Here is a 10705-nt window from a genome sequence, read left to right on the forward strand (position 1 = left end):
TTAAGGTGCCAGAGGTCCTGGTCTGGTAACGCAGGCACCTTCCCAACCAGGGCTGGAGTCCCTGCAGACGTGTGCTAGGCAAACTAAAGAACGAGAGACTGGCAGGGGCTTAAAGCGGCCTACTCACAAACTCGTCCACGCAAACCCTTTTGTGAGAGCTGTTGACAGAGAAAATGCTGCCTTTTCATTCCCCTTGCCTCCAGAAGCACAGCCTGAAGGGAGGGGATCCCAGCACAGCCCTGCACCCTGCTACAGGTCAGGGCAGAGCTGGCCCACAAGTCAGCTCCCCCAGACAGAAGAGGAAGAGACCCCAGCCCGTGTCAGAAAAGATGACCAAAGAGTCAATGTTGGCCACAAACCCTACCATCTCACCCTTTTACTGATTTTCTCCATCACAAGCACACACATTCCACACGCACAGATCACAGACCAAGTTTGTTACCAGAAGGAAGCCATAAGAATTTCCTCTCCAGGGCTTGAGAGCTCATCAACTCCAATCACCACATTTACAGATGAGGAAACCAAGGTACCAGGAGGCCCAGAATCTCAGCCGAGCCGACTCCCCGCCTCGCGCAGAGAGTCAGGCCGGTGTGTCCCAGCAGTGAGAGTTACTGCGAGTGACAAGGGCTTTTCCTCACAGTCTGCAGCTCCCGCTCTAGGCCTTCAACAGAAATAAGCAAAAGGCAAAAAGGCCAAGCACACCAGCGCTGCCGGAGTGGCGCCATCCCTGAGCCCCTCTCCCGGGTGTGTCTGTATTACTTCCCCTTTGCTGCGGGAACACTGAACACACACATTTATCTGACTTATCCACACTTGTTGTTAACAAGTCTGACACACCCACAGGATGTGGGGGGCCCCAAGGACAGGGGCTGGGCCATATCCACATTCATTTCTTTATCTTTCGTGCCTGCCGCTCAGACAATATATTGATACTTCAGGCAACGAATCTGAGGACGAGGAGGACCAGTAAAGGAACAAGGACAACAGGAGCCTGCTTCTCCCTCTGCCTGCAGCTTCCCCTGCTTGTGCGCACTAGCTTGCTGTCTCTGACAAATAAATACATAAAATCTTTAAAAAAAAAAAAAAAAAAAAAGGAAACAAGGGCTAACTAAAATTTTTATTTTTTTGATCTTTTTGATCAAGAGTCAGCATTACTCTAAACAGGTCATTGTTGAATAATTTCACACAGACCCCGTCTCCAGCGCTCCCCGGAGTCCAGTACCTGGTCCCTGGCTATTTGTCAGTCCAGGCCACTCCTCTTCCTAATGGCCCTAAGCCTTTTCCAATTCCAGTGCTTTCCCCCTCAATGCCTTACCCCTCAGCCATCACATCACGGAAGCATTAACAGGTGTCATCTCAATACAGCACATAACCTAAAAACATCTCAGGAAACAGTCTAATATGATTAAATAAATCTATAAACAAACATAGGCCCAAGGGTTGGAGGGCAATTACAAATTAATAAAAATGAACAAGCATAAATTACAGTACTGGACTAGAAAAGAATCCCACTATGTAAACTAAGTTATCAAACTGACCTTGTATAAATGCTTCTGGAAATAAGCAGGCCGTCAGCATGGCTTGGCAATCTTGATGTAAAGAGATGGGGGGAGTAATTTGGTGCCTGCTCTGTGGCCTCCTTTTGTCTACAGATACTTATAAAGAAAAGCTAATGAAATCAGTAAGAGACAATATTTTTGTAGAAGTATTAGGAAAGAGATTACTGCCATTTTTACATAGTAAAAATTCATGAAAATTTCACCTCAAGACTAACTTTTAACAAAATTAAAAGTTGACACTTGTCAAAGTTTTAAAATAGATTTTCAAAATTAAGTCATTCCCCACCACTTAATTCCATGGGTTGTGATAACTGACCACAAACAGAAGAACTTTTTAATTTTATTTATTTATTTAAAAAGAAAAAAAAGATTTTATTTATTTATTTGACAGAGACAGCCAGCGAGAGAGGGAACACAAGCAGGGGGAGTGGGAGAGGAAGAAGCAGGCTCCCGCGGAGGAGCCTGATGTGGGGCTCGATCCCAGAACCTCGGGATCATGCCCCGAGCCGAAGGCAGACGCCTAATGACTGAGCCACCCAGGTGCCCCAGAACTTTATTTTAAAACAATCCTTTAATATTAAGCACCTGGACAGTCAAATCCAATTTTCCATTTTCTCTGGCACAGAGATTTATCTATGTCACTTCCCACAAGCTCCACAGACAAACTTTCAAATCAACCACTGCCCTTCCCAATTTTATTAAATTTGGCAATTCTGGACCCTACAAAATGTAGAATTTGAGATCATGTCCATCAATTTCCTGTAAAATAAAAGTTTCTATTTGTCTTCCTTCTAAAATAAAAATATAACCTCCCCAAATCAAAAAAACATTGTTTCAACATGCTGCAAACTGAGACTGCATATAGCATATTAGACTTCTTTTGTAACTTTAATATTTAAATCAACAGCAATGACATTAATTGTGTTTATCTTTTTTTTTTTTTTTTAAAGATTTATTTGACAGAAAGACACAGTGAGAGAGAGGGAACACAAGCAGGGGGAGTGGGAGAGGGAGAAGCAGGCTTCCCGCTGACCAGGGAGCCCGATGCGGGGCTGGATCCCAGGACTCTGGGATCATGACCTGAGCCGAAGGCAGACGCTTAATGACTGAGCCACCCAGGCACCACATTCATTGTGTTTATCTTAAGTAATTTAATAAACTGCCTTCAAAGACTCAATTTCTTGACTGTCAGAATGAAGGTTCCCAGTGACACATTTTCGTAAAGAGCACCTGCCCTTAGTTACAATGAAGGTGACAGCAAGGAGCATGACGTACCATGCCTCAGCCTCCAGGACTCCAGTCATACTCACTCAGAGCAGCCTTGAGTTAACTGCCTGATGCACTGTTCTAAAAACATGCATGAAAATCATAGAAAGTTGTGCAGATCTGGCATGTGCAGAGATTTAAACAATGTTGTATTAAAATATAAGGACTCGACAGAGCTAATACCTTGTGGGGGGAGGGGAGACAAGAAATGAAGGAATGGGATGGAGGTACCAGAGACACTCCTTGTAACAAGACTAACGAGTGCATACCAGCCCCTACCCATTCACGGAGGGCTCGTCCACATGCCAGGAAGCATGCCAAGGGCCCAACTGGGTACTCAGTCCTGTGAAATGGTTCTTGAGGTATCCTCATTTTGCAGAAATGTCAACTGCTTCCAAAACTGGCCTAAGGTTCCCAAAATGGAGAGTGAAGGGAAGGAGACTGGCAGGAACTGGGAAGCCAGACGGGTTCACACCCCCATTGCTTCCAAACCTGAAGACAAGCATTGGAGCTGCATGGTTCACACGGTCAGGTACAGGGGAGGTAGGCACCCCCATCCTCATTAAGCACTCTCACAAAGACCTGATCCTAGAGCCAAGTATGCTGCCCTCAAAATCCCCTCCCAGAGAACTCCTGGGGACCTGTACCCCGTAAGTACAACTCCTGCCCTCCCCTCTAACACCTCTGCTCATGCTAGCTTCCCTCAGCCTGAAATGTCCATTCTCCTCCTTCTCAATCCTAGTCTTGAAGACCCAGGTTCAAATGCCACCACCTCCTCCATGAGGACACCATCTATTCCCTCAGTGCCCTGTACTTAATCTTCCCTCCCAGCACTCGGGATTCCCCCAAAACTGGAACCTCCCAAAAGGAATACCAAGCGCTAGTTACCCAGAACCCACCCCTCACCCCCAGCAATACTTCCCAGCCCAAACGGTTCCAGATGAGCCAAGATCCCACTCTCCTCAACCCTGAGGGAGGCGGGACCAAGGCACCCCCACCGTGTGCTGAAACCACGAGGTGAAAGCACCCCACAGAGTGCCAGCCACCGTTCCTCACACATACTGAGTATCCAGTGAAACTGGGCTCCCCCTGGGATGCCACCTCTCCTCCAGAGTCAGGGCCCATCCTCATCCCAGAAGGCACCCTTTCTAGTGACGAGTGACCCTAGGGTGGCAACTTCAGAATAGGGTACCAAACAAGCAAAGTGCTCCCCACCCCCCCTCCCCCCGGCCAGTTCCCTTCTCCTAGATTCCTTTCCCTTTCCTGCCTCTTTTCCCTTCCTCAAACGGCAAATTTCAAGAAGTTACTAAAAGAAGCTTAAGGATTGTTTTTAAGTTGCTTTTTCAAATATCAAAATAAATTGTACAGATTGAAAATACATATCCTCAAAACTGACATTCTGGCCTTTTATCCAAACGTTCTATTAAAAGGGGGCTGTTCAACCAAGACTTATGTCCGCATATTTAAAGAGATGAAATGGTAACACTTCTTTCTTTGGCCACCTGCCAAGGAAAATTTATGTTGCCAAAATAAAAGAGATTATGTTTGCTCAATATATGAGCACAGGACAGAGCAGCTTAGAAACGGGGCCTCTTTTACCAAGCAGCTTAAATCATCTAATTTTAAGTATGTCTGTGAATGTCACCTTCACATGTCATAGGCTATCACCTACTTGGAAATATCAGGGACTATAGCAATTTGTGTGTCCCCCGGTGTTCACCCTCTGCTCACTTCTCCCTCCCCATGGGGGGGGGGTCCCAAACACTCCCATAGTTTCTACTTCTCCAACTGGTGACCTGGAGGTCCAGCAGGACCTGCCCTGCCATCCGGGGTGGTGCCCACACAGCCTCCTACTCATGCGTTGGGTAAGGATGAAAACAGAGAGGCCATCAGGCTGGAACCAGTGACAGCCACCTGATGCTTCTTTCTATCACTCTCCATCTGTACAGGTTTCAAAATTTCCATGATAAAGAGGATTTTTTTTTTAAGGATCCATCAGAACCTTAAGGGAAAAAAATTCAAAAGAGAGAAACATTCGGTTAAAAATAGGAGTATTCATGAGAGATATTTTAAGTTCATTTGAAGAAAATAATTCCTTATGTGGTGAAGAGAAGAAATAAAATGGATGCATTTCATTTACTTTAAGAATAAAAGCTATATAAATTCCTAATAAACAAACGTCAAATTCAGCCATAAAATAAAGAATGTAAAATATATTTCTTTAGTTCCAAATGTTAAATATTTAGAAAAGATGGTATTTGTAACAAACCCAATTAGACCCTTTGAATGCTAAACAAACATATTTGATTCTGAAAACATCACTAGGCATCCCAATGAATAATCTAAAGCCAGACTTGAAGGTTTTATTTTGTTCTGTTTTGTTTTTTTAACACAATTGTGTTACTCTCTGATCAAGACTCAAAAGAAGCACTTCAGAGAAGCATTTGGATGTTAAGTGCTTTCCAAAGAAAATAAAAAACAACATAATTCTGAAGCACAAATTAAAAACCTTAGCAAGTTTATGGTCCATAGAAACAACCTTACTGGAGGGTTAACGCTTTCATATTCATGACTGCACTGGATTTAAACAATCAACATGTGAGGTTAGCTGTGCAGGTTTTTTCCTATTTTGCGGGGGTGGGGGAGGCAAAAGAAGCTAAGTGGGTTGCCATGGTTACAAAGGGTTTTTTGTTGTTGTTGTTGTTGTTTTGTTTTGTTTTTTGTTTTTTTTGTTTTTTGTTAAAGTCAGCTCTTCGAGCCAAAATTTACTTCAAGTTCTCCACATGGACCACTCTCACCTTAACAGCAAGTCACTTCCCAGGCCTCCTAAGATCACTGTCCTCTGTGACAGTGCTAGATGGCCCCCTGGGGTCCGTAACAAGGGCAGATCTCCATTCTCCTTCACCCTCCCAGTAGATCCAGGCACAAGGCCCTCTTTCCCTTCTCTGTCAACATCCTGAAAAGGTTCTGCTCCTTGTTGTGCCCGGACCTTCCCAATTCCCTTCATCCTCTAGAATTTTCATAGTCCTTGGCCTCTCCTGACTTCCTAGGGCACCTAACACTGCCCCCGCCCCAAATTCAAGACCACTGAACCCGGATTCTCTTCCTCATTCTGCATCTTCGCAGCTTCGCTCCTGGCCTCATGCCCCAAAATAGGTGCTCTCCACAATTCTGGGCTCAAGCTTGTTGCTGGGTCTTCCCTTGCTCCCAACCCCTGGACCCTCTGAGACACCACGACAGCCTCCAGTGTCCTACATGTTAAACAAAGATCCCCAATGTTCCTTATCTGTAGGTCACCCCCTTCGCACTTCCCCGTACTGACTTCCAAATCCCACCCCACCAACTTGAGTCTTTTTATCTCTCACTCTCTTTCAAATAAATCACACAGATGCACTTTAATCCTGTACCATCCCTGGCCTGGTTTGGGCACTGAGTTTTCCTCCAGAAAGATTGATGAAGTGACCAGATTCAACAATTATGAAGCACTATGCTTAACTGAGCAGTGTTTAAAACAGACAACTGAGAATAAAGTTATGGCCGATTATCGTAACGTTGATAAGAACTCAGACAAAATAAAAAGGACAGTACAGATGATAAGGGTAAGAACAGTCAGACAAAACCTCTCTTCTCAGAAAGAAGATGGCAGAAGCAGGGCAGGAAGAGGGAACGGCCATTGCAACATGCCACTGCTCTCCGGAGGCAGGAGAGCGCAGAGACCAGTGTGGTGACAGTAAACTAAACCAAGAGCCTGGGAGGTGACAGAAGAACCCTGGCTTTAGTCTGACTTTAGTCTGAGAGTAGGAGCTACTAAAGGTTTCTGAGTAGAGAAATATATAATTTCAGTTTTTAAATATTCCTCCACCTTCTTTCGGAGAATAGACTGAGGGGCAAATGGGAAACAGTTCTCCGTCAGAAGGCTGTAAAATGACCCAGGCCCACGATCACACCTGCCTTGCATCTACCTGTCAGGCTCAAGCTCATCTTACTAAATGCAAGCCTGACCCGGACACATCACCACATCCCATCTGCAGGAACTTTTCATGGCTCCCCGACCTCCATAACTATCCAGTGCCACTTCTCTGCATGGTCACTGGGGTTGCACTGTGTCCTATTACCCCTTCTGAAACACCCTGACCTCCCAACCCGCGGGATCACCTGCTATTTCCCTGACACACTGCCACAAACCTGCAGTACCTGCCTCTGCCCTCCGAAAAGTTATTAATTCATCCATTAAGGCTAAGCCCAAACACTACTTCCTCAGGAAGCCTTTCTTGGCTGACCCCCAAACTGCACATTATTCGCACCTCTACGAGAGCACTCTTCCATCAGTTCTAGGTTAGAGTTTCCACAGACTGGTAACTCGAGGGCAGAACTGTGCCTGACCCATCTAGGAATACACATGGGGCCAAGCACAGTGCCAGGCATAGAGTAAGTGCTCAATTAATGCACACTGGCTAAGGGGATAAAATGCTCCTCTGATTATATACCATCTTGAGGTCTTAGGGGGAGGAGGTCCCAAGGACAGGTTTTCTCTCTCAGCTACTGTAATCTGGAAGACAGGGATCCTGATGGGAATGTTGGGGGACTGCATGCCCAGCACTCCTGACAATGGTACAGCCACAAGCAGGGCCAGAGTGGCGATGGATTGGAACCCAAGCCTTCAAAGCCTCATGACCTCTCAGCCAGGTATATCTCTAGGCAGGCCATACAATCCATTTTAAATTTGCCTAAAGTATCGGCAATGTGTTTTTCCTAAGCCCATTCTAGAGATGTACAGATGCAGAGAAAAGAACCTAGAAGGACTCAAACCAAGTTAAGAGTAGTTACAGTGTTAGGAGATGGTGAAATTAATTTTTTTTTCCTTTACCTTACCTTGATTTTTTTCCCCTAAATAAACATCATAAGAAAAAAGTCTCTTAGAAAGAATGTCACAGTACCACCCGAGTTAGAGTTAAAGAATGGCTCCAAAAATAGAAAGTATCCAAAAAGCCCACCAAAACACTGGGAACATGAGACCACGGAACATATACTACTACTTACAGAGGGAGATCATAGTAGCAAATGTTTGAAAAGGTTTGTCGGGGCACGCAATGGTCTGAGCCTAACAACTGGCCCTGCGCTTTCATTTCTGAAATAACTATTTCCCAAAACATAAAGCAGTGAACATTGTTCTGGATACCCCAGGCACTGACCATTCCCTCTTGCCTAAATTCTTCCATAGATTTCATAATCAAGTGTAAACTGTCACCACTGCACCCTAGCTTATACCCTGCAGGTGACAGCAAGTGACTGATTGGCTCTAAATGGGACATATTTCAATGACTGTCATTTCATGACTTATAGAGAAAATGTCAATTAAAAATAACAGGAGGGGTGCCTGTGTGGCCCAGTCCGTTAAGCATCTGACTCTCGATTTCAGCTCAGGTCATGTGGAATCCACTTGAGATTCTCTCCCTCTCCCTCTTCCTCTGCCCCTCCCCCCTCCACCCACAAGTGCACCCTCTCTCTTTCTCCCTCTCTCTCTCACTCTCCAAAACAAAATAAATTTTTGAAAAAATAATAGGAGATCAGTTATCAAGACATAATATGTCTGATTTAAGCTGAAAGCTACATCAACAAAATGTTGAATCAACAAAGACTTGGCTTCTAACTTTCAGTAAAAGACCAACATAACTTTTATAGTGAAATAGCATATTAACACAAGGAAGATATAATTGCTTTAGTTGCCACTTTTTTTTTTAAAGATTTATTTATGTATTCTGAGAGAGAGACCATACATGTGTGAGTTGGAGGAGGGGGCAGAGGGAGAGAATCTCAAGCAGACTCCTGCTGAGTGTGGCTCAATCTCACAACCCATGAGATCATGACCTGAGCTTGAAACCAAGAGTTGGACACTAAACCAACTGAGCCACCCAGGTGCCCCTTTAGTTATCACCTTTTTAAAGAAATAAAAGGGGAACAAGGAAACCGCATGTCAAGCACAGTGCTAGATATTTTAGGTATATGACCACATTAATCTTCTTAGTAAATGTGAGATGGAGTTTCATCTCCCTCATTTCACAAATGAAGAAACTGAGGCTCAGAGAGGTTAAGTAACTTAGTCACAGTAACGACAGTCACACAGTGGCAAACACCAACTCAAAACCAGCTCTGTTTCACAAAAGACTATACACAGTATGATTCTTTAATTCCACTTCTATTAGGTTCAAGAACAGGCAAAACCAATCTACATGAAAGGAGTCACTTCTAAGATGATATGAAAGTTCACTCTAGAGGGTGGATACTGCCTAGAAAGGGGCACAGGCACCTTCTGGGGTACTGAAAATGTTTACTTCTTGAGCGGGGTGCTGGATATACATTCAGGAGCTGCACACAATACTAGGACACTTCACACTTTACTGCATGCTATACGTCAAGTTAAAAAAAAATATTCCTCATTTGATTGACTCCAAGTTCATACTCTTAACCACTAAACCACCACTCTGACAGAATCTAGCCACACTCTAGAATTGATTCCCTCGGATAATCGTTTTTTTCAAGTATTCTGGTAAGCAACGTACATCCTAATCACATCAGAGTGAAAACACTGGAACAATAAACCTGTTCTTAAATGCCACAGAATGAAAAGTAGAAAGTATCAATTTCCTGGCTACTGGGAATTTCCCCTCTGTAGCCACATCAGAATACAATTTTAAACCCTGCTTTAAGGGAATGTTCACAGATGTACAGAAAATAATTTGTAACAACATTATCTATGGAAATACCTAAAGCTAAAATTACACAAAATATTTCAAGACATGTTATAACTTTATCAACAATGCTAACATTGGCTGGCTGGCTCAGTCAGTAGAGCGTGAGACTCTTGATCTCAGGATTGTGAGTTCGAGCCCCATGCTGGGCATAGAGCCTACTTTTTAAAAAAAAATGGAAATTTGAATTTTGTTACAAAAATTAAGAAAGGCAAGGAGATAAAGCTGATGGGCAAAGAACATAAAGTTCCAGTAGTGGCAACTCACAGTAAGTGCAAAATCTCTATATGGGTTCTAGCATATAGAAAACTGGTACAATTAACTTTTTCCAGCAGTGAAGTAATTGTACCACATATGCCCTAATAACAAATTCTCCATCAAGTACAAGTTCTTCCCACAGAAGTTCTGTTCAGACTAGCAAAGCCTCATCACCAGGTGATGATGAAATCATTACATCAATTCTCTTAAAGTCTTATACCACACACATATACCTCTTATTCAAGCGGTAATTGCCTCTCCAGAGAGAGAGGAATGTATTTATCCTGCAATCTGGAGACATCTTTGGCAAGCACCTAGTTAACAGCTATCCCACCTTTGCTGGGGGGGGGGGGGGGGAGACAGCTGTACCTACACACCTGTTGGCTATATGTGCTGTGGTCCTTACTGGGTGCTTTTGATTAGGTCAGCCAGGAAACCCAACTTTCAAATCGTCAGAGCCCAGTTTAATTCGTGTTTTAACGTTCTGTATACACTAAAATTGCCAGGCAATTGACTGAAATGATTTTAGTTCCCTCTGAGCATTTGCATATAAGACCAAAAGGCCTTTATGAGAATTTTCCAGTATTTGTAACTTATACACAATTGGGCATGTTGCAATAGATTATATAACCAAATATTATCCCAGGTGCAAGAATCTTAATGTTTATAAAAGCAACCGTTGGCATTTATTAATTGTTAAAGTCTTTAACAAACTGCCCAATAAAACTGTCAAAAAAAACTAAGCAAAGTCAAATATTGTGGCTATTAAGCAAGTGAGAAAGAATTAAAAGCACTGACCCAGTATGTTAAGAACAGAGTACGCTTCAGGCACATTCACAGCACCGGGTCAGGATCCCTAAATTATGGTTTAAA

At 43.6% G+C, this 10705-nt stretch overlaps 1 protein-coding gene across 4 annotated transcripts in view; it reads right to left on the bottom strand.

Moving 5' to 3' along the window:
* Positions 1-10705, bottom strand: part of B3GNT2 (UDP-GlcNAc:betaGal beta-1,3-N-acetylglucosaminyltransferase 2) — a 28216-nt gene that overhangs the window by 14389 nt on the left and 3122 nt on the right. For 2 of the 4 annotated variants that reach the window (XR_005832964.1, XM_040623436.1), the window contains exon 2: positions 10631-10688. The exons of 1 other annotated variant lie outside the window; for it this stretch is intronic. The gene's annotated coding sequence lies outside the window, so the exon portion shown is untranslated. Of the gene's footprint in view, positions 1-1538; positions 1559-10630; positions 10689-10705 lie in introns of those variants that run through there. One more of the 4 variants, XM_040623437.1, reaches the window with a different exon arrangement.

The sequence above is a fragment of the Ursus maritimus genome, unplaced genomic scaffold, assembly GCF_017311325.1.
Source record: "Ursus maritimus isolate PB19 unplaced genomic scaffold, ASM1731132v1 scaffold_6, whole genome shotgun sequence".
NCBI classification, from domain to species: Eukaryota; Metazoa; Chordata; class Mammalia; order Carnivora; family Ursidae; genus Ursus; species Ursus maritimus.